Source organism: Camelus dromedarius, chromosome 22 (genome assembly GCF_036321535.1).
Source record: "Camelus dromedarius isolate mCamDro1 chromosome 22, mCamDro1.pat, whole genome shotgun sequence".
Classification (NCBI taxonomy): Eukaryota; Metazoa; Chordata; class Mammalia; order Artiodactyla; family Camelidae; genus Camelus; species Camelus dromedarius.
The window spans coordinates 27,185,941-27,208,546 of NC_087457.1; the positions used below are offsets into that span (position 1 = coordinate 27,185,941).

The window sequence follows — 22,606 nt, forward strand, 5'->3', positions numbered from 1 at the left end:
CCCGTCACGGGTAATACATGACAATAAGGAAGCCGTCTCTCATGGAACTGTTGGTGGGAGAACTCCATTTAAAAGGCAAAATTTCTGAGTGAAATGATAAGAACTCCATTTCCCTGACACATTTTCTGCTTTTCTTCTTTTTCAAAGAGTCTGTCCTTAAAGACTTCTGAAGTGTAAGTGATCTAAGATATTAGCCATTTCCTCCTAAATTAAAAATTAAGCAAAATAAGGGAACAGCATTTAAAAAAAAAAAAAAACATTGAGAAGAGCTTGAATAAAAATTCTGGCCTGTACGACCAGGGATCTAAGCTTCCTGTATGCCAGGTGTTTATCCATATTGTAGCATATGTCAGAATTCCTTTCGTTTTGAAAGCTGAATTATGGTCCACTGTACATCACATTTCCTTTATCCATGCATCTCTGATGGACTCTTGGCTGCCATTTTCTTTAGAAGGTCTCATGTTCCTCTACAACCTGGCATCATCTCCGTGGGCCCCTGACTGCCTCCCTGCCTACACCTGTCGCCCAGACATCCTGGACAGTCCTTACTTTTTTTTTTTTAAATCAGCCTTTATAAGAGGCTCTTAATGTGCTTCCTTTGCCCACTCACAGGTTTCTACGTATCTTTCAAGACTGAGCTGGGATCTTGCCTTCTCTGTAAAGTCTCCCCAGGCCTTCCTCAGCTGGAAGTGATCTATTTCATCCCGAAATCCTACAACAGTTATTGTCGGCAACAGTCTTGTTGGCAATGAATCGTGCACTGTTTTATGACATCTCTGCTACTGTCTGGGACTGTTATTGAGACATTTCATTTAACTTTTCACAATGATCTCTTCCTGCTCTAACTAGATGATTAACTCCACAAAGAGCATGTGTGTTCTGTGTATCTTTGTGCCCACTGCCTCCCGTCCCACCCACATCTTTGCATAATACCTCACATAGATGTATTTAATACACATTTAACATTTCCATTTAAAAGCAATGAACCTGATTGCACTTTAATTCAATGAAGTGGCTGGTCAGAAGCCAACTTCCTAAATCATTTTCATGCTGATTTCCTCATGAACAGCTTCAAAAAATATGGTCAAACAAAATGCAGGAGACAGAAATCTTTCTGTTAGCATCCAGGGTTAATGGGCACATTTATCTTTGAGAGAGAAGGGAGATTACTATTAAATGTCTTATTTTTAACGTCTGTGTTTCAGTTAAAGCATTCTTCTACATGGTCTTGGATTAGGAAGTTGACAATGGTATACGCTCTTGGCAGGACCCCAGAGATGATGTTTCTATTTAAACCCATCTGATTAGAGGATGTCTTGACCTTTTTAGGTCTGAAATCACTGTACAATGCTTACTGTCACAGGGATTCTTTAAGTTAATGAAAATTGTTACGTCTCTAGTGTTGTTCAGAATGCCACAGGGTCCAGGTTTTAGATGGGCATTTTGTTACTGAATTGCTTGTTCTGCACAGTGATGCATTTTGTATTTATTCTCATGCCTCCCCCCCATTTTTCCCAAATAAGCAAGCATCAGTAATATATGCAGCTATAAGTAGCAGACACCTGACTCTCAGTGACCTAAGCCAATAATATGTTTTTCTCACATCATAAATACAGAGGTAAGCATTTGTTGGGGTTATTTCAGCTGCTCAATGATGTCAGCAAAGATCTAGGCTTTTTAAATTTTTTTTTATTTTTTTACTTGACTATCTTTTGCATTATGTCTTCAAGTTTGTTTTTTCGAGCTCCAAGCATCCCCATTAAGTTCAAGAAGAAGGAGGTGGGAGGTGGGGTAAGCAAGAGACTTCTCTTATGCCTGTCCCTATTTTTGTTGTTATTAGTGGAGGTACTGGGGAGTGAACCCAGGACCTGTCCCTGCTAAGCATGCCCTCTGCCACTGAGCTGTACCCCAACCCTTGCCTGTCCTTTTTTATGAAGAAAGCAGAAACTTTCCCCGAAGCTCCCAGCAAATATTCCCTTATGTCTCATTGGCCACAAGTGGGTCATATGGCCCCCTTAGCTGCAAGGGAGTCTGTCAGGGTACTTGCATTTCAAGTTCAGTAGCAGAGGCCACCATGCTGTTGCTAATGATATGGGCCACAAAATATGGGTGACATTGCCTGAGAGAAAAACGAACAAACAAATTGTTTAAGCGTTGGTCCTTCCCTCCTCACCTGTAATTTTATCTCCTGCAATATCATAGCGAGTATGCAAGGTGTGACTCTTATCACTACTTTAAGGGAATTAAAAATAGACCAGCTCGCAATATAAAGCAGGCTGGCTTGGTTAGCTGCAGCTGAACCGATCAAGCAGCCTGTCTGGGTTTTGTAAATTAGAATATGACAGTGTCCCTTCTTACTTAATGCCCCTGTGTTAAAATGTAATAAGAGGTGTTGGATGGAGTCAAGTCACAGCAGCGTATTTCAGGAGGATGGAATGTTCGGCCCTCGTCCATCAGTGGTCCAGGCAGGCTGCTGGAAAGGTAGCGTCTGGGTTCTAATGAAGACTGGGACCACCTTCTGGGGCCTGCTTGTTTCTTGCTTCTTTTCCATGGAATTTGGACAGTGGGTTTTCTGTCTAACCCCAGATGAGACTTGTTGGCCGTCTTCATTGTAGAGTTGGTGCCTTTAATTACCTACGGCAGCCCTAGAAGAGGCCATAAGTGACAGAGCATCACCATTTAGACAACACATGTCAGCGCTGATTAGCGCGGCTGGTTAGAGCCAGGACTAATGAGGCTGAGGTCACGGACTCGCCCGGCAGACCAGGTAGCCCGGCCATTCTCCATCCTGCTGCCCCAGCCCAGTCAGCTGCCCCGAGACGCTCGCTGCCTTCTGGAAGGGGGCCAGAGAGGCACCAGCCACAGCCAGCACGGGCTCCTTTTGTTTAAAACCAAGCAAAATAAAAACAGGGTCTGTAATGTACCACCCTCTGTGATCCCTCTCTAGGAATATCAGCATTAATTATTTACATTTAATTTGTTAACCATTGAGTGGTTAATTTTTTAAAAACCCAATGATTTATTAGCATTTTTATAATAAGGCACATTTACTGTCTATTAATGAGAGTTCAAATGGATCAACTATTTAATTTTCTTAATAAAATGGATCAGAAAAGTATCGTTTAGGAGAAAGTCCACACTGTGAGCGTGTTCTCTGCATGTTTTGTGACCTTGTTTTGTGAGACAGAATTGGAGGAGAGGATGGCACTGACTTCAGTGCTTCCCCAGCTGCTCTGACTTTGAAGAGCGGGACGCGAGTCGGGGTGGGGGGAGGTACAGCCGGGTTTCCGTGCAGCTCCAAATATCACAAACTGATGATGACGAAGTCCGCTGCGACCCATCACCGCACTTTTCAGCTATATCCCCAGTGATGCTCACCGAGGCAGGCTGGCGCCATGTCACGCCCACGACAAGCGGGAGGAAGGGGCAAACTGGGTTAAGAGACGTGCCCGGCAGATATGCACCCATGAGTAAATCCAGCCCTTGGCTGCCGAATACAATCTTCGCTGCACGTTTTGATTAAGCAGTTTTAAGAGGGAAGGTTCTGAAAGGCAGGTCCGGCTTGTGAAATTCACAGAAAGGAGGTACTGAGCAGCACTGTGACATGTGCCTACCCCCCCAGGCTGCCCCCCCCCACCAAAGAGGGGAGTTCTTTGCCAAACATCATGGCACATTCTCACTGTGTAACGGGTGTGCAGGCACGGATAGGATTCAGCGTGCAGCGGTCCTCTCCCATCACAGAACCCACGGGTTAAATAGGGTCCGGGGTGCATGTGGCGAGGAGCCGCGGAGGCGGAGGCCTGGATGTGAGCTCCAAGCTCTGCGCTTTGCAGCCTGGAAGCGGGTCTCAGAGCCAGAGAGGATCACAAGAGTCAGTCCCCCGACCCCTCCATGCCGCCTGGGGAACCCTGTTTAATTGAGTAAGGGATTAGCTGATTCAGCCCCTGGCGATGGTGCAGCCAGTGAACTTGGTGCTTCCGAACGCTGGATGTGATTTGGTCCAATTAGGAAGTTGGCTGGAGCCTCGGGCGCGGGCAGCCCTCCCTGGTACCTGCTGTCTGATGCTTTTCCAACTTGCTTTCGTGCGATCACTCTGCTGAACTGGGATGATGTTTCAATTTAGACTCCTGCTCAGTCAGGACTCAGAGCCTCATTGTCTGAGAGTGGGCGTCCTGCCTGTTACCGCTCTCTCCTCCTGCCTGTCCTCGCTTGGACACAACCGTGACACTGCTCACTGGCCAAGTGAGTTGTTAGTGTCCCCCGGCTGCGGCTGGCAGACTTCCACTCTCACAGGCACGGCAGTGGGTTTGCAGGGGAGGATTCTAGGCTGTTGAAATGCAAGCGTGGTGCCTGTGCGCTCGGAGTCTTGTGGCTCCGGGTGAATCTGCGTTCATGGGTGAGCAGCTTCACGCAGTTGTTGCTGAAGAACATTAGAGTTCACGATCGTCCCTTCTTGAACTTCCACGTGCGCAGACTTCTGCAGCTTTAGAGGGAGAGCCGGGATGAGAACACAGCTTCCCAACTCTGAGCCCGTGCCAGAATACTGGGCTAAGTGGCATGAGCTAAAGCAGGCACGTGGGTACCGTTCTCTGCAGCTTTCCACCCACGGCTGGATTTCTAGCCTCCCTCTTACCCTCCTATTCTTGATGCTCTGGCCTTGCTGGCCTCTGTTGCATTTCCTGAACATTCTTTCCCAGGTCAGACTGCGGCAAGACTCTCTATTTCTTCTTCCTGGATGGGAGTGTCCTCCCATCCGCTCGTCTCATCACTGAACTAGCTCAAGTCTTACTCTTCAGAGAGACTCAACCTGACTCCCCACCCTGCTGCAACCTCACCCCCCAGTTACTGTTATAGCTCCCAGTAGTCTGCCTGGCAGGGGTCATGTCCTGTGGTGCCTGGGAGCACCATCCTATGGTTTCTCTGTGAATGATGCCCCTACGGAATGACCCTCAGAAGCTTTCTTATCTTAGAGTAGGGCTGATCATGGTCAGACCAGGCGCAGTGGGGGCAGATTGTTAAGTTCCAGACACTGGACTCATCTTTTCCTGGGGTGGGGCACATGCTGGGGGACAGGGCAGTTCCAGCTTTGGAGACACAGTGTGGACTCAGAGTTGCACAGTAATTGGGGCCAGTGAGGATGGAAGGGAGGGAGAGCCACTGGTTTTCCAAGAGTTAGTGAGCAGGTCGGGGGACAAGTCCATAGTGAGGGTGACTGGAGGCTCAGAGAGATGAGAGATTGCAAGATGAAAAAGTTCTAGAGGTGGGCTGCACACCAGTGTGAAGACACTGAACCGTACACTTACACATGATTAGGAAGGTCAGTTTTATGTTGTATGTGCTTTGCCACAATGAACAATAAAACCCGAAAAGCCGCCCCGCCCCTGGAGTGGTCATCAGGGGCCACAGCGTGAATTTTCTCAACATTTTGGGTGAACTTCTGAGCTGTCCTCCTGACTTAACCCCCTCCCCACTCCGCCCTGCTCTGTCTGTTTCTGTAGTCACGTGGTCCCCAGCCATCTTTGCACTTAACCCAAGAATCCAAGGAAGCACGTACTCAGCTTCCTGCTTTACGCCTTGGTTCCTCCTGGCGCCACTTCTCTGCCCGAGGGTCCTGGACTGTCTCAGGAAGACTCCTGTTTCACCCAGGACCCTAGGACCTTGCACTGCAGACACCTCCCCTCCGGGAACGCCCCTCAGCAACCTGGGCTTGGCCAGGTGTCTTGCCCGCGTGGCAGAAAGACAATCATAACACGACAATGTGGGGAACCTGGGCTCGCTCTGGACCCCGTTTTCCTGAGAATTCGAGGCAGAGACGAATTTCTATTCTCACTTAGTAATTGCAGTTGTGCAGGCTTGGGGTCACTGCGAATGGAAAGCCAACGGGCGAAGAATCAAGAAATAAGCGCTGGAGCAGCCAGCGCCACGCAGCACAGCCAAGAGGCCGCTCTGCCACTTTATGTGGATAGAGACCATCATTTGTAGAAAGATTTGCAAGAGTCTCACCAGCCCAGAGACACGATGCCCCACTAGGCTTTCCAGCGGCCCTGCCCTCCCCACCAGGATCAGCTAAGTGGCTGCCCAGGTGGGAGACATCAGTACGGATGGCTGCCCGAGGCCCAGGCTTGTCCCCTTGGTAGGAGAGAGATTTCGTTTCATCTTCGCTTTCTTGTCTGGTACTCCACCCTCAGAGATGCTCTCAGGCTCCAAAGTGCTTCCGTGTGCAGCTCCCCAGACCTCCACAGCCTTGCTGCCCACCATGGCCCAGAGCACAGGCGGTGACAGCCTGGAACAGGGCCGCTGCAGGCGAGGAGCCCGGAACAGTGGCTCTTGACTCAAGGAGAAAGAAGTGGCTGTAGAGAGTGACGTTTCCTGGGGCTTACTGACCCTGGTCCCCGGGCTCATCTCGCCCTTTCTCCTCCAGGGAGAGTGTCAGCCCATCATACATTTACATGAGGGGCCTCTTCTCCACGGATCATGCCACCCCCTTCCCCGTGGCTAAAAGGCAATTTAATATGCAGAGGCTTTGCTAGAACAGCATTAGGTTATGACACGAGGAAATGGAAAAGAAAAAAAAAAACAACCTCAGCCCAAACTCTGCCCTTCAGCCGTCCTCCTGAGAGTGCACTGACGTCGGCCAAGGATGGAGCGAGTGGTTTGGGGCTCAGCGAACCGGAGGGAAACTGAGGCCACTTCCACTGGTGGCGAAGGACTGAAGGGCCTCAAACGAGTTTGTAAGTTCAAGTTTGGTCGAGGGCTTGAGCGGCTCAGACGTTCACTCCCTCGGGCTAGCAGGCGCGGTAGGACCTTTCCAGACAGGACAACCTCTTGGAGGCGGGAGGCATGCTCAGCCCCTGCACTCAGTGGTGACTACCCCACTTAGCCATTGAATGTCACCGCAGCCCATTCGCACAGGAGACAGAATCTACATCTCGCCGTAAAAAAGGTGATGAAATGAAAGAAGTTGTGAAATGACATTTTTTTCTCCAGCAGGTTTGCCGTATCTCCTGCATGGAGGAAAATTGCTTTCTGTAAATCTTGGTCCAACAGAACAAAAACACCTATTTCTTTCCAGTTGGGGAGACAGCCATTCTCATTGCATAATGAACGTATTGTAAGCTGTGACTTTTACAAAGTCTGAGGGAAACCAATCTGAAATCTTGACAGATATGATCTTTCCGGGATGCACTGTTCGTTGACGGCGGCGAGAGACCTCAATTAATTTATGAGCGGGGACAGCGGGATGTGACCCCTTGTGCGCAGTCGAGGTGGAGCTGTCCCAGTCTGCGTTTATGTTCTGGTAATTTAAAAAGATTTATATTAAGCTTTTCTTTCATTTTGAGAGTAGATTAAAATTCTAATGGAAACCATTTGTATGCATTTGTTGAATTGAATAGTATTTATGGCTGTGTTAAAAAAAATCGCTGCAAAATCCTGCCGATAATAAAGTCAGTGAAGCGAGAAAAAGTATAAAAACAGGAAGGAAAGGCTGAATAGAAACCATACTGTATTATACAAGTATAATGAGAGAGCCAAGCCGGGCAGAACGGGGCCGGGATTAGGCCCCCGAATGGATAGTTTTCCTTCTTTAGTGTAAGGTTTTTATAGCCTTTTTATGACTTAAAACCAAATTTACATTTCAAAATAGGCCAGATCGGTCCTCGCAGACCCCATGGCCATATCGTCCTCTTCCATCGTTCTTGATCCCCTCCCAGGGTCCAGGACACACAGGCAGGAGGGAGAATCTAAGCCAAGAAGAGATGCTGATCCCAGGAAAAGAGGACACGTGGCACGGAAGGCCAGAGCTCAGTGAGTAAAGGGCACGTCTGAGGTCAGGAGGGCCAGCAGGTGGAGGGGAGGTAACCCCGGCACCTTCTGGGCAGGACCAGGGACGTCCTGGTGCTTGGATCTGTCCGTGCACCCCGGGTGTCCACATTCATCGCTGTGGCCCTTTGACCAGTACCTGGACTTGAGCCACCACGGTCGCCCCCACGGTGAAGGACAGGGTGCACTCAGCGGCTGTTCGCCGGGAAAGCAGTGCCCATGACACGAGATCTGAGAACACAAGCATCTACAAAGGCTTTCTCCTGTCACTTTCCCCAGGGGACAGAAAGTCAAGCCTCCTAGTTGGCTGGGAGGGTAGAAAAAGCTGGCATTCTGTCGAATGGCCATCCATCCCAGGGCCGAGAGAGGGCGGCTCACCAGGAAACTCACGTGGTCTCGGAAGCGGCATCTAGGGGACAGGAAAGAAGCAAGCGTGATGATTAACAGCTCCAGGTGAGGGTAGAATGGAAACTTGCCGAGAACCCACACCGCTCTGTTCCTGGGCTGTTATTTTTTTTCTCCTGGTTGGAAGAACGATCTGTAACAGAGCTGCCAGGATGTCACAAAATGCCTTACGATGCATTAGAGTGGACCGTGCTTAGCGAATTTCACAAATGTGAAGCTGTATTGCTGTCCACAGAAGCCAGCACGGAAAATCAGGGGCATCTTAAGAAAGTACCGTCTTCTCTCAAAATTACACCAAAGCCGGAGTTCTGGGCTAGGCGTTTTCCGAGGCAAATAACACACTCATACCACCCAAAGCACAGCCCCCTTCAGGGCACTGAGTCTCACCCGTCTGGACTCCGGTCACTTCTTCTCTATTTAGTGATGTCATGCCCGTGAGGCCAAAAATTGGGTTCCTCTGGCCAACTGTGTAGCCTGGGCATCCAGCACAGTTCCTGGCACACAGAAGGTACTCAGTACATATTTGTTGAGCTAAATAGTTACGTTCTAGGCCCCATGGGGGATATGACGTGAGTGAGACAAGGCTCCTGAGGGTCACAGGCTTAAAACCTCAGCCAGGGTGGGTGGAGTCGTGCACTGAGGAGGCACCCAGCTCAGGTCCTCAGCTTAAGTTTAAGTGCCTAGTGACACATTTTCGACATTTACTTTCCTATTAACTGCTCTTCAGCCCCAATATCAGAAAGCAACTTTATATAATTTAACAGAAACCCATAAGCCAGTTGCTAGAAGCTTTACGTATTTCTGTCCTCATTGGATTCTCAGTTAATCCTAGAAAGCAGAGAACATTATGATCATCAGCTCATTCAGACTCTGTCTGCCGTCCTGACCCTTGTGTCCTTGCTGGCACGGAAGTGGCAGCCCCGTAAGTGTTTGTCGAGTGAATGAAGACAGAGAAGCAGTGCAGGAGGGGCAGTGCCGGTGGGGAGGGGTCCCAAGGTGGGGAAGATTCCCGTGTTCTCTAAAATGGCAGGTGGACGTGGTTACTTCACAAGCTACAATGGGGGAAGTGGCAGGGTTTTGGAGATGCTGGTGGGAGGGGATGCTGGAGCAGTTACTCACGAGTGAGGAAGAACTGTTGATGGGTTTCATGTAGAATGGAGGCAAGGTCATATTTATTTTTCCTGTTTATTGTTAAAAATCAGAAATATATACAAACACGGTCTGAAAAATAAAAATCACTCATAATCTTATTTCCTAGAGATAGCCACTGTTACTATTTTCAGTGGGTGTGTGTACTTCTCCTTTCAAAACTGGGATTATTCTTTTTTTTTTTTTTTAACTTTTTTTTATTGAGTTATAGTCATTTTACAGTGTTGTGTCAAATTCCAGTGTAGAGCACAATTTTTCAGTTATACATGAACATACATATATTCATTGTCACGTTTTTTTTCGCTGTGAGCCACCACAAGATCTTGTATATGTTTCCCTGTGCTAGACAGTATAATCTTGTTTATCTATTCTGCATATGCCTGTCAGTATCTACAGATTTTGAAACCCCAGTCTGTCCCTTCCCAACCCCTGCCCCCTTGACAACCACAAGTTTGTATTCTATGCCTATGAGTCTGTTTCTGTTTTTTTTTTTTTTAAGATTCCACATATGAGAGATCTCATATGGTATTTTTCTTTCTCTTTCTGGCTTACTTCACTTAGAATGACATTCTCTAGGTCCATCCATGTTGCTGCAAGTGGCATTATTTTATTATTTTTTATGGCTGAATAGTATTCCATTGTATAAACATATCACAGTCAAAGCTGGGATTATTCTTTATATACTACTTTGAAACTGGCTTTTTCCCCTTAATATGGATTTCCCCATGTCATTGACTAACCTTCAAAAAGCATGGTATTTAATGACTACATAGTATTCTATCATATTACTGTAAGTAAATTTATTTAACCAATTCCCTCTAACTGGACAATTCTTAAGTCCCCTCAATATTTAGTTATTAAAAGTATAATAGCAGTGCCTTCTATGCAGTGAGCAGTCAAGATTTATTGAATAAGTAAGTGAATGAATGAACGATGCAGAGAACATTCTCACACATAAATCTTTCTCTGTATCTCTGATTGCTTCTTTACAAAAATGATTCTTGCAACTGAAAGTGTTGGGTCAAAGGCTGTATTTTTTTTTAATGGCTCTCAATACAGATGGCCAAATTGCCTTTCAAAAAGGTTGTGAAAGGTATAACCCCACCAGCAACATATGAGTGCATTATTTCACTGCATCAGTAGTGGTATTGTAATTTTTAAATCCATTATTTGCATTTTAGAAAAGTTTCCATGGGGAAAGGGAGGTAGCAGTTAGGGGGTCTTGTGAAGTTCAGGCAAACAATAGTAGGAACCTAACTTTAGCCACAGAGGTTATAGAAGAATGAAAACAGGTCCAAAAGCTACAACAGGACGGAGAATCTACAGGACTTGGATGCAAAAGGTGGGAAGAGATGTTAGAACAGCTCCAATGCCCTCAGCTGATGAATGGATAAATCAAAGGTGGTATGTCCACATATTATTCAGCAATGAAAAGACATTAAGCACTGATACAGGCTATAATATGGATAAACCTTGAAAACACTATGCTAAGTGAAAGAAGACAGTTACAAAAGACCTCATATCGTAGGAGTCCATTTCTATGAAATATCCAAAATAGGGAAATCTATAAAGACAGAAATAGATCAGTGGTTGCCTGGAGGGTGGGGGTGAGGGCAGGTGGGGAGGAAATGGGGAGAGACTGCTAATGGCATTGGAGTCCTTTTGGACAGATGAGAATGTTTCAAAATTGATGGTTGTGATGTTTGCACAAATTCTGTGAATATACTAAAAAACACTGAATTGTACACTTTAAATAGGTGAGCTGCATGGCATGCGAACTATATTTCAATAAAGCTTTTTTTTTTTTTTTTTTTTTAAAGAGAAACAGGGAATAATAACACAATGAGATCAGGATAAGAAGGAGCAACTAAACCCGACAGACCATCTCTTCCAGTTTTAGGAACCGAGAATTGCAAAGCGACAGCCCCTGGATGAAAGCAGGGGCATCTCGCAGCCTAAATAAATAAGCCGAGTACTTGTTCCACAAAGAGGGCGAAGACTGTGGATTCCACAGGATCACAAGGCTTCGTTTCCAAATAAACCATGAATATGATGGTCCAAGGGGAGCAGACCAAGGGGCAATCCAAAAAAGGGTTCAAAAAGACTGTAGATCTTTGCTGGCAAAAGTATTAAAAATAAAGCAACCAAACCAAAGACATGTCACAAGAACCTGAGATGTAAAGGAGAGCAACTTGAGCTGGCCAGTGTTGCGGGGCCTGGAAGGAGACGGTGCTGGCACCTGGAAGTGTGTGGCCAGGTGTGCTTCCCTGTGATGGACTCAGACGCCCATCAGGGCACCCAGCGAAAGTCCACTTCGAAAAGTGTCCTCCAATGGGAGGTGAAAATTATTTTCATTTGAATGGGAAGAGAAAAATAAACAGAAGACGCCAAAGGGACTCTCAGATATTTTACTATGGATTCATACTTTGAAGGGAAAATAAGAAAACTGAATTCGTGATGACTGATTAAAAACACATCATCATGCTTCCATATCTTGGCAATTATAAATAATGATGCTGTTAATAGTAGGGTGTATGTACCTTTCTGAATTAATTCTTATTTTGTGGTTGGCTTTAATCCTTTGATAACTATGTAAGTTTAAAAAGCTAAAGCTCTAAACGTTCTTAGAAACAATGAACAGTACATATATGTAAATTTTAAAAGTATGTACAGTATATTGTGTATATGTATTTACATACAGTATATTGTATATGTGCAGTCAAATTGTAAGAATTCTACCTCATAAAACTGAAAAACGAAAACAAAAACAAAACAAACAAAAAACCCAAGAAACAAACAAAAAAAAACATCATTATTTGCCAGCAGAGATCAAAAGCTGGCAAAATTGTGGTGCCTTAATTTGGGGGGAGCTCTGCTCACCCCAGTCAACAAATCTTGGACCTCTTAACCCCCCTACTTGAAGCCCTTGGGAGCTCTGAGCCCACTGTCCCCTCCCTCCAGGCAGTCTTGGGGACCCTAGTTTCTGAAGCCCCCTGCTTCTGACAGGCTTGTGAGACAGATGCTCTGCTTTGTGGCATTCCAAATCTTAGCTGCTCCCCAAGGTCTGATCGATTCTAGAGAGGAAACCTGAGAGATTTCTGGCAGAAGAGAGAGGCACACAACCTTGAGGAGGAAGTTCAAGTTTGATGAAAGAAAGAGAAAGATGGGCTTGGCTCCTAACAAGCACACAATTTTATTAGTTCTGTAGTCTTTCCTCTGGAGAAGACACCTCTTGCTGCCTTTTCTTGGGGAAGGACTCCTCTATTTTATTGTGGAGGAAGGAAGAAGAGGAAGCTGGTGGGCTTTTCCAGCCTCCTGCCATCTGGTGGGTCAGCATCATTTCATAGACAAGGAGACTCCGGTGTGCAAATGTTTATTAACTCTCCCTGGGCCTGAATTCAAACCCAGCTCGGACCTCCAAGTTCATGGTCTTTCCATTGCTCCCCAGGGCCTCCTAAGAAAAACGGCTTCCCCTTTTCCCTTCCTGCCAGAAAAATGAGCTTCCCCTGTTTCCTCTGGGGGGGAATGTGGGAATAAAATGACTTTGTGTTAGCAGGTAATTCATGCTGCTGGCTGCACTGAATTATTTTGATAGGTCCAGGCTGTCTGACTTCTGGAGGTGCTTATTTATGGCTTGTTTCCTGGTCCAGGGCAGAGGTAAAGTGGACGCCCGCCCTGTTGGATGATCTCAGACGCTGGACCCCACAAAAGCTGAGAGGAGACTGATGAATGGGATTCAAACTCACTTCTGCCATCCTGGGTCCTTGCTGGGTTAGAACACCGTGTGGGTCCACGTGGTTGAGATTTTTGTGAGAAGCCTCGGGTGCTGGGGTCGCTTTCTCCAGGGGCATTTCTAGGACTTGAGTCTGTGTTAGAAGATGGGGGCCTGTGTGCTTAGTCACCAGGTTTGAGGCTGGTCCTCCTGGGAAACCCAGGACAGGCCGCTCCTTCACTGAGACCCAGAGTGTGACCAGCAAGTCTCCCAGGGCTGTTTCCTGTCCTCAGCCTCGCCTCCTGCCATTCTCCAGTGTAGCTGCTGCTTTTTCCCTCTTTAGCTGCTGTCACCAGAAACACACACAAAGATTTTTCCAAGTGTGGTTTTAAAGCAGGGATTCTTAAATTTTCAGAGGACCAAGAACCCCTTTGGCAGTCTACGGATCCCTTCCCAGAACAATATTTTTAAATGCATAAAATAAGATACGGAGGATTACAATGGAAAGCAGTTGTATTGACGTACAATCATCAAAATGTTTTTAAAACTCACTTGTGATAGAGAAAATATGTACTTTTTAAAATTAATGAGTTAAATAACAAGATCCAGCCTGGGTTTAATAACCACCATAATTTTGAAACAGCGATAGGGTAAATAATATTTTGAGATATTTGCAGCAACTAGATATGAAAACATCTGTGATTTCTATTGGGAATAAACCACAGACACTGCTAACACTGCCGTGGTTCAGCACCCGCGTTTATAATGAAAGGAAATGCTAAATTTCAGCTAGAGGTTAGTGAGGATAAAGATGTAATTGGTTTCTTACCCGACTTGAGGGTCTCCCTGAATTCATGGAACTCCTGGAAAAAAGCCTAGTTTTCTACCCTCAAGATTTTTTAAAGAAATAACTAATTTATTTATTTATTTATTATTTATTTTAATTGCTCAAAGACTTGATTTCTCTGGTTCATCCTCTCTGCAAGCTCAGAATTCTTTCCTCAGTCTTTTGAACACCTTTCCTTTCTTTTTTAAAAAGCCCATTACTTCTCTGGGCTCTGCAAACACAAGGAGAAATGCCAAGAAACACCTTGGAAATACGCAATGGACAGGAAATGGGGGAGGAGCTACTATTCATGTTAGGTAATCTCTCTATGACAGGGTGTCTTGTCCTCTCTGTGCACCTCTCGCTAATTCATCCTCCTCAGCTTGTCTGCTTGTCTCTTGTCATCATGAATGGCTGGCATCTGGTGTCCTCCCTCCTCTGGTATTTGGGGTCCTCCTGCCCTCTTGAGCCCCTCACCTGTGAATCAGGCAGTGGCCCCAATCTTTTTGCCTGTAGAGCCCCTAAAAGAATTTTGAAACACTCTGTATCTCTTCACACATCTTTACATAAACAGCTCAAATGTTTAATTATGTTTAAATCATATTAAAAGATTTATTTGCCAGCATATTTTATATTGTCTACCTCTTTTAAGTACATATTTTATTAAAACCTTGGAGCTGCAGATTTTAGCTCATCCAATTTATGTAACAGAAATGACAAAGCCAGTCTTCACTCTCACGTCAGTCATCGAAATCGAACATTATTTCACAGAAGAAGTATGAGTCCCCATAACGGACCATCTCAGTTCTGAATGTGAATCCTGATATGGCCAGGATGTGGCCTCGATGGAGGGGAGGTAGCCGGTGGGTGCAGAGATGGCGGGCGGCGGGGAATGTGCCTGGCTTCCTGTCCAGGTAAACTGCGCCCGTCAAAGTCTGCCTGAAGCTCTCCATGCCCTGTCCTCAGGGCGCCTTTAGCAACAGAGCGTTCTGGAATTGTCCCTTCTTTGGTGTCCCAGAGATATTTACACTCCTGAGCGATTCAGGATAAGTGACAGGAAAGCTTTCCTTTTTTTTTTTCTTCTAGTTTTATTGAGATATGATTGATACACAGCACATGTGAGTTTAGGGTAGACAGCATAAAGACTGACCTACAGACATCGTGAAATGCTCATCACAGTAGGTCTAGCGCACGCCCGTCCTCTCATATAGACACAATGTGAGCAAGGTCTGGCTTTTGTTCACTGAAGAGACAATTGCACAAGGGGATGGAGTCGGGGGTAAACACAGCCCGACGCCAGCATATTCTTGGACCGAACAGTTTTGGGAAGCTGAGAACCTGGGTTCCCTTAAAGCAGTCCAGGTCCACTAAAAAGGTGTTGGGGGCTGTGGTTTCTTTGCAGACTCGTGAAATAAAGAAAGAGGCTATTCCCTGCTTCATTAACGTCTTGATATCAACCACGCTGCCAGCACTTTTCACTTCTTCAGTCACCAGGTAATCACTGAGCACCTACCCTGTGCCGATGCTGTGCGGGCTGTTGGGGGCAACCAAGCCACGGTTCCTGCCCTGTCTGCAGAATCAGGAAAAGGGGACAAAGGCAGTATCGTGACAGGGACAGGGAGCCCACAGGGGAGGGTCTCAGCTCAGGGGACAGATGGGCTTCCTGGAGGACAGTGTCCACTGTAAGGCCAGAAGGACAGGCCTGAGCAAACTGCTAGATGGGGGAGGGGCGGCAGGTGGGGAGGGGGGCTCTGCGGACCGAGGACCCAGCATGGCCAGAGGCCCGGCGGCTGGAGAGGGAACACGAAAGAACAGGACGTGCCAGAATGGGTCCATCCCTCAGACAAAGTGCAGGAAATCAAAAGGCCCTTTTAGTCCACTGCCTGCAATGCAGAGAAACAGAAATATCGAGGCCACACACTAAAATTAGTGACTGGTGTTGAATTATGATCCCAGCATCTCAGCAGGAAGGCCAGAGCCGTGACCTCTCTTCATGAGAGGTGCTATTCTAGCAGTTTTTTTATTTCAAGGCGTTTAATCGCTGTCAATTAACTAAGCCTCTAAAGATGCAAACGTGCAAGGTGGAATGCTCTCCGGTTCAGAGAGTGGGAGAGTCGGTCCAACAAGTCTACGCAGTTGGCCTCAGATTGGCTCCAACCTGACATCAGGGAGCTCTCGGTGGTGACAGCAGCTACACTTCTTCGCTTCCTTCTTGGGTCCTGTCTCATTGAGCCACCAGATGCGGCCCCGTGGAGAGGATGGCCCGGCCACCTGCCCTGCCAGCCACCTGCCGGCCCCTGGGCTTCTGTTCTTGCCTTTGCTTTTCTCTTCTGAACTTGGCACAGCAAAGCCAGTCCCAGGAGGAGAACGCTTTCCCAAGAGGAGGCCAAGCTTCTTGGCTTTCATTTTAAATACTCCTGGCTTGACATTTTTTTCCCTTTGCACTTCACAGAGATGAGGGAAAATCCCACAGGTGGGACTGGTTCTCACCGAAAAGACAAGAGTGCCCAGGCCTTGTCGAGAAGGCAGGGGAGAGCTGACCAGGTGGCCAGCCACCGCCGGGGAGGTCGCCCGCCTGAGCTGTCGGTCAAGGACATGGGTTCCTGGGGCCAGCTGAGGGTCGGCGGGAGGGGCCGGGAGGACGCCTGGGAGTCGTGCATTTGAATGGAAGGTCTCCCGGTCACAAGCCGGCAGTGGCTTTTGCTGTTTTGTCTTATAAAGGCTGTCAGCTGGCGCGCAGCAGGCACCTGCTTTGATTTCGGGTTTGCGGGAGCGGCTGCCTTTTGGATGAGGGAGAGGCTGAGAACCTCCCCCCTCAACTCCTGGTGGCTGTGCTCACCTGCCTGTGGCAGTCAGGGCCACACTCTGCCAGAACACGGTTGTCGGCACGGGGGCCTGGTGAGGAGGCAAGCTTTTAGCAGAGAAGATGCATTTTTCTCCATTTGGCTGCCGAGTTGCAGGAGAGCAGTGTCCTAAGGTGGCAGCAGCGACAGGCTGTGGTGGGAGAGAGCCAGAGGGAGGGGACAGAGATGGAGGGCAGGCTCTCCTGCCCCTCTCCGCCCTTGGTTAGTCACCGTGAGGTGCTGGCACGTGGCTCTTTACCCAGTGCCCCCAGCAGACAGGCAGTTCCCGCAATGAAATAGTACATTGTGCTTCCTGTTACGTCGCCCTCTTTGCTAATTTTCAAGGCTTTGACTAAATATCTCACAGCACACAATGCAGAGTAGCTGCTCAATAATTCCTTGGATGGGTTAGTTAGCAAATGAAAATAAACGGCGTCATAGTATCAACATGCTGGCCTTGGACTCAGTGTCCCAGCAAATAAGGACCATGGCTTTTTACTGCGCTCTGTGAGCCCCTAGCAAGCTGGAATAGGGGTCTGCTAATGCTTTTGATAATGACTATTAATATTGTATCTGGGTTCTCTGCTCTAAAACACAATAGAATAGTGGAGCTTGCAAAGTGCGAACCCATAAGGAAAACTGGGATGGAAAATTTGACAGCAAAGCATCCTGGAAGATACACCAGCTCCATCCAATAGACTCCTCTGCCTAAAGGCCTCTCAAGGACGTGAGGCTTCTTTCTGTCCCAATTCATCCCCTTACAGTGAAAAAGTGAGTGGGAATTGGTCCATTCGTCTCCTAGGCTGCGGTAATAAAGTGCCACAGGCGGGGCTGGAGCTCAAACGACAGGGGTGAATTGTCTCACGGGGTCAGCAGGTTGAGTTTCTCATCCCCCACCCCCCTCGGCCCCCGACTTCGGGTGGTTTGCTGGCCATCGCTGTGTTCCTTGGCTTGCGGAAACTTCACCCCAGGCTCTGCCCTCGTCATTTTTTTTTTTTTAATGCTTTCTTTCTTTCTTTTTGTTTCGGTTTTTCTTTTTTCTTTTTCTTTTATTTTATTTTGAGGGAGGAAGGTAATTAAGTTTATGTATTTTGATGGAGGTACTGGGGATTGAACCCAGGACCTCACGCTTGCTAAGCATGCACTCTACCACTGAGCTATACCCTCCCCTCTCTGCCTGCATCTTCGCCTGGCATTCCCCTATGTGTGTGTCTGTTTAAATTTCCCCCTTCTATCGGGACAGCAGTCACATTGGATTAGTGGCCCACCTTCCTCCCAGCATGACCGTATCGCAGCTTAACTAATTAGATCTGTAAGGACCCTATTTCCAACCAAGGTCACGTTCGGAGGTGGGTTAGGACTTCAACATGTGAGTTTGGGGGGGGTTGGGGGAGCACAGTTTAACCCACAACAGAGCGTTTCCACAGCCCCGAGAAGGGAAGAGCGAGAGAAACGTTTAACAGGCAACTGCACGTGTGGGGTGATGAGGAGAGAGAGGGGGACGGGAAGGAGGCGGGAGAGGAGGGGGCAGCGCAGTGGTGGGGAGAGCAGAGGCAGCAGCATCAGAGAAGGCCTGGCTCCACGTGCTCATTCTTCATTGATTCATTCCTGAGACCCCATGTTTGCCAGGCAACATGCGAGATGGTGAGCACGTGTCCATTTTCTCAGCGATCTTGTAATTTAGTTCATTCATGTGGCTATTTAAATTAACTGAAATTAAATAAAATGTAAAATTCAGTTCTTCAGTCTTGATAAGCACATATTCCAAGGATATCTTGTTACCATTTTGAACAATGCAGATCTAGAACATTTTCAATATCACAGCAAGTTCCACTGGACAGAGCCAGGCCAGAGGAGCAATCTGGTTGAGGAAGACAGAACGTTGACTGGAAGAAAGATGAAATGGGTTGAAAGGAGGAGGAAGGGCTGTGGCTCGCCTTGAACTCCAGCAGCATTCAGTGAGCAAGCAGGCCTTAGAGATCAGCGAAGAAACTGCATGGCCTGAGGGCGCCTGAGGTGGGGGTAACGGGCCGAAGGGCCAGGGGACAGGTCAGGGGACCTTGGAGTTGGCCTTCATCCCCCAGCCCACTTCCGGGAAGCGTTTACTCATCATGATTGGCGGTGCTTTGGAAATGTCCCCAGAACCTCTAGTTTGGGTAACAGGCTCAGAGCAGAGCAGGGGAGAAGGGCGCTGGCTGGCCGGTTGCTCCCCTGAGGCCCAGGAGAGCTGCGTCCAGGGCCCGCTGTGAGGCTGGAGGAGGCAGTGAGGCCCCCTCCTCACACTCCTGCAAAAGTCTGCAAACTGGCCAAGTTCCAGAGACAGGCGGATAAGCCAACGCACCCTAGTTAAAGTTAGACAGACGTTTGATGAATAATAAGTGTCTCTCAGTAGTAACATGGATAACACACTTTTAAGGACCGAATACAAGCTATTTTATGCACATCCAGGTGGGGGACAGCGCAGCCGACAAAGCCTTGGGGATTACTGGGTCTCAGAAGCAGAGTGTGACGGCCAGCACCGCGCCGGCACTGACAGGGAGCGCGCGTGTGGCCGCGAGGAACAGGGGGCCACGCGGGGTCACCAGCCGGCCGTCCGGGCCGCGCAGGCACCGTGGAGGGCAGGCTCGGTGACAGGACTTCGCGCTGTGCTTTGCTCTCTGAATTTTAAGAGCCATAAAGTCAAACTGCCGCAAATCAAAAGCAGAAATGAGCAGAGGTTACAGAGGAGCTGGAAGTTGTTGAACTTGTAAAAGAGAAACGTTAAGACGCCCGTGAGGCAGAGGCTTATTCTCAGGCGCCCGAGAAGCAGGAGCTCCTTCTGGAAGAGGCTGAGGGGAGCTTCATTTCTGCTCAGGGAGGCAAGTGTGGGGAAGGACTCCAACAACTGCCAGCGTTTTCATTACTAACCATCTCCTGGGGATGCTGAAGCTGCAGGCTCCCCGGGGCAGGGGCCTCGAATGGCCCACATGGTGTCTGGCAATAAATATTTTTGAGTTCGCACAGGATCAGATGTTCTCTTGAGATGCTCTCCAGCTCTAGCACCGACACCTCACTCTTACTCTCCTGGGCTGGCAGAGCGTCTCTCCTCCGCGACTGGTGTGTCCTTCCAGTTAAGGAGGCTCGGGTATCCCTTCCTCCCGGCCCCTCTCTGCCCTTGACTCCCGGCCTGCAGCCCTGACTGATTAGCAGCTCTGGGAAGCGAGGACTGGCTGTGTTCCGCTCAGCTTCCCCTTCTTCCTCTTAGGAGCACGGTGGGCAAGGAGCTGGTACTCTCTGCTGATGCTCTGAGGGCCGCCAGCTCTTCCCCTCCGTGGGCTGGGGCGCTGACCCATTGAGGGGGAGGGTGGGGATCGATATTAGGAAGATTTCTGGGCTCTTCTACTCTGTCCACATTAAGGATGATAGTTTAGCCTCTGTCTGCTGCTGCACTGTTTCTTATTAAACAATTCAAAACAGGCAAGAAAGAGGAGTAGCTATCCGGGGGCCCCTTCAAGACCCCAGCAGCCTGGCTGCAACAATCTCACAATGACCTCTCTCCACTTTCGCTCCGCTGGACGCCACCCTCACTGCCTGTAGGAGCTTTACACAATACAAGTCAGAGCATGTTGTTTCTTGCCTAAAATCTTGCACTGGTTTCCCACTGCAACTGGAGTGAAACTGAACTCCCGTCCGTGAGCTCAGGATCTGGCTTCCTGCTCTGCTCCACTTGCGATCAGAGAAACTGCTGCAGAAATAATCAGCTGGAAAGGGCCTGAGGGACTTGGCAGTGGCGTTCGCACTGTCTAGAATGTTCTTTGTCCTCTTCCATTCCTCTGCTAACCTCCCCAGAGAGCTTCCTGTCAGCCCCAGCTCCAAACCAGCCCCTGCCCTGCTCTTCCACGGGGTCCTTTTGCTCTCTTGATGGCACCCTGCACTAATGACACTGACATGTATACTTGCTGGCTTCCTCATTTATCATCTGCCTCCATCACTCAGATGGAGGGCCTTCCCTTGAGAGCGCGGATGTGGTCCCTTTCCATTTGCTTTGCATCCTCAGTACCAGGCGGAGTAGTCACTCAATAATTATCTGAGCAATGAATGCAGGAGGGGAGTGTCCGGAAGCAGCAGCAGATCCAGGAACCCCTGTACCAGGAACCAAGGGAAGAGGGGCCTCAGACCCTGCTCACTGCTAATAACTGCGCTTGTCACTCACCTCTGGCCTCTCCCTTCCTTCATCTCTAAAACAAGGAGGCTTCACTCTGCCTTGGGAGAGTCCTGGAAAGGCCAAGGTGTCCTTTTGGAGGAGTCTCTTGCTTCTTCGGGAACGCGTCTCTTCCCGGCCCGGGGCTGCTAATATCTTTCCTCCGCCTGCTCCTTTCCAGTACTTAATGCAGCAGCTGAATTATTTAACTGTGTGCGTGTTCGGGGGCCGAGTTTGAAGGGCAAATAAGATAACAAATGAAGCAGCACCGTGGCATCATTCTTCCTGCTGCCGGGGATTCGGGAGCTTTTATTTTTCTTGGGCGTCTTGACTTTCCCAACAGAAAGAGTAAAACAAATCACACACACAAATCACCGCCCCCCCACCGCCCTGCCGGAGCCGCTGCGGTCGGGCAGGAGCGATTTTAAATGAGAAGATCATAGCCACTAATGGAGCAGGAGAGAGAAACGGCTGTCCTGGGCTGGCAGCGCCACATACCCCTTATCACCCTCGAAGAGTGTTAGTATTTTAACGTTAAACATAGTAAATTGCAAACTAGTAAAGTCACATTCAGACTTGTCTCCCCTCTGGTTGCCCAGCGACAGGCATGTGCGTTGATAAGTTTTTCCCTTATTGTGAGTTTCTCAGCCGCCCGGTCGGTTTGGCAGCCTTTATCTCCTTTGGTACCTTCCGGGGAGCCACGCAATAAAATCTCCTTTTTAGAATACAATGCTTTCCCCGCAACCCTGTTCTTCTGGGGCTTTGATGACTCACAATTGACAAAGACCACGCTAATGGAAATGCAAATTTCCTACCTGTCAAAGACTGGGCTTGCTTTCCAAAAACACTGGCTGGTGGGGCAGAAAATGCATTAGCATCTGCGTATTTGGGGGAGAAGCTGCTTCTCATGAATTTGTGGGACAGAAATGTTTATTGAATGCTGGAATATAAATAAAATTGCAGTGGGTAAATCTCCTGTGCCGACAGGATAATTCCTTGGGAATTTCAAACTTTTTTTTTTAACCCCTTTGGTTTCAGCACGTGAACCATTCAGATTTGAATAACCTGATGCTGCTTTTACAAAGGCTCTGAATTGGGGAGCAGGAAGGTTGGATGCCCTGGCTCGCTCCTGTTGCTTCACTGAGGAGAGCTCAGCGGAGGTCCAGCTGATGCCTGGCTACTGCGGGATTCAGCGCTTTTGAAGCATCCTCACTGCCCCTTCTCTCCATCCTCTGTTGTTGTTATTATTTGACTGTGTGTGTGTGTGTGTGTGTGTGTGTGTGTGTTTGTGTGTGTGTGTGTGTGTGTGTGTATGAAGAACAGCCAGTGAATATGGTCTTGGCCTGAAATTTTAGTGGAGTCCAAGCCATGGGGATGGCTCCTGAAAAGCAAGGATGACTTCCTATATGAGCCTGCCAGGGCTTGTCGACTGAAAAAAATCACACAACCTCAAAGTTGAGAATTACGTCTTATCTGGCGGACAAACCTAAGACTTAAGCCTGGGAGACAGGCTCTCAGACAGCTCTGAGGGACTGTTTTGAAGAGGTAAGTAAAGAGTCAGTTTATATAGGCGTTTATGCAAACAAATAAACAAACAAAAAACAACAACACAGGTGGTGGGAACATCAAAAGATTACTGCTCATCAAAGTAAGCCAGACACCTCAAGTTA

The 22,606-nt window shown here is 48.1% G+C and overlaps 1 long non-coding RNA gene across 1 annotated transcript; it reads left to right on the forward strand.

The window, feature by feature from the left end:
- Window positions 1–6,340: 6,340 nt before the first annotated feature.
- On the forward strand, window positions 6,341–11,941 carry LOC135318916 (uncharacterized). Its single transcript, XR_010377370.1, has 3 exons — window positions 6,341–7,297; window positions 7,713–7,806; window positions 11,196–11,941. It is a non-coding gene; the product is annotated as an uncharacterized LOC135318916 (long non-coding RNA).
- The last annotated feature ends 10,665 nt before the right edge of the window (window positions 11,942–22,606 follow it).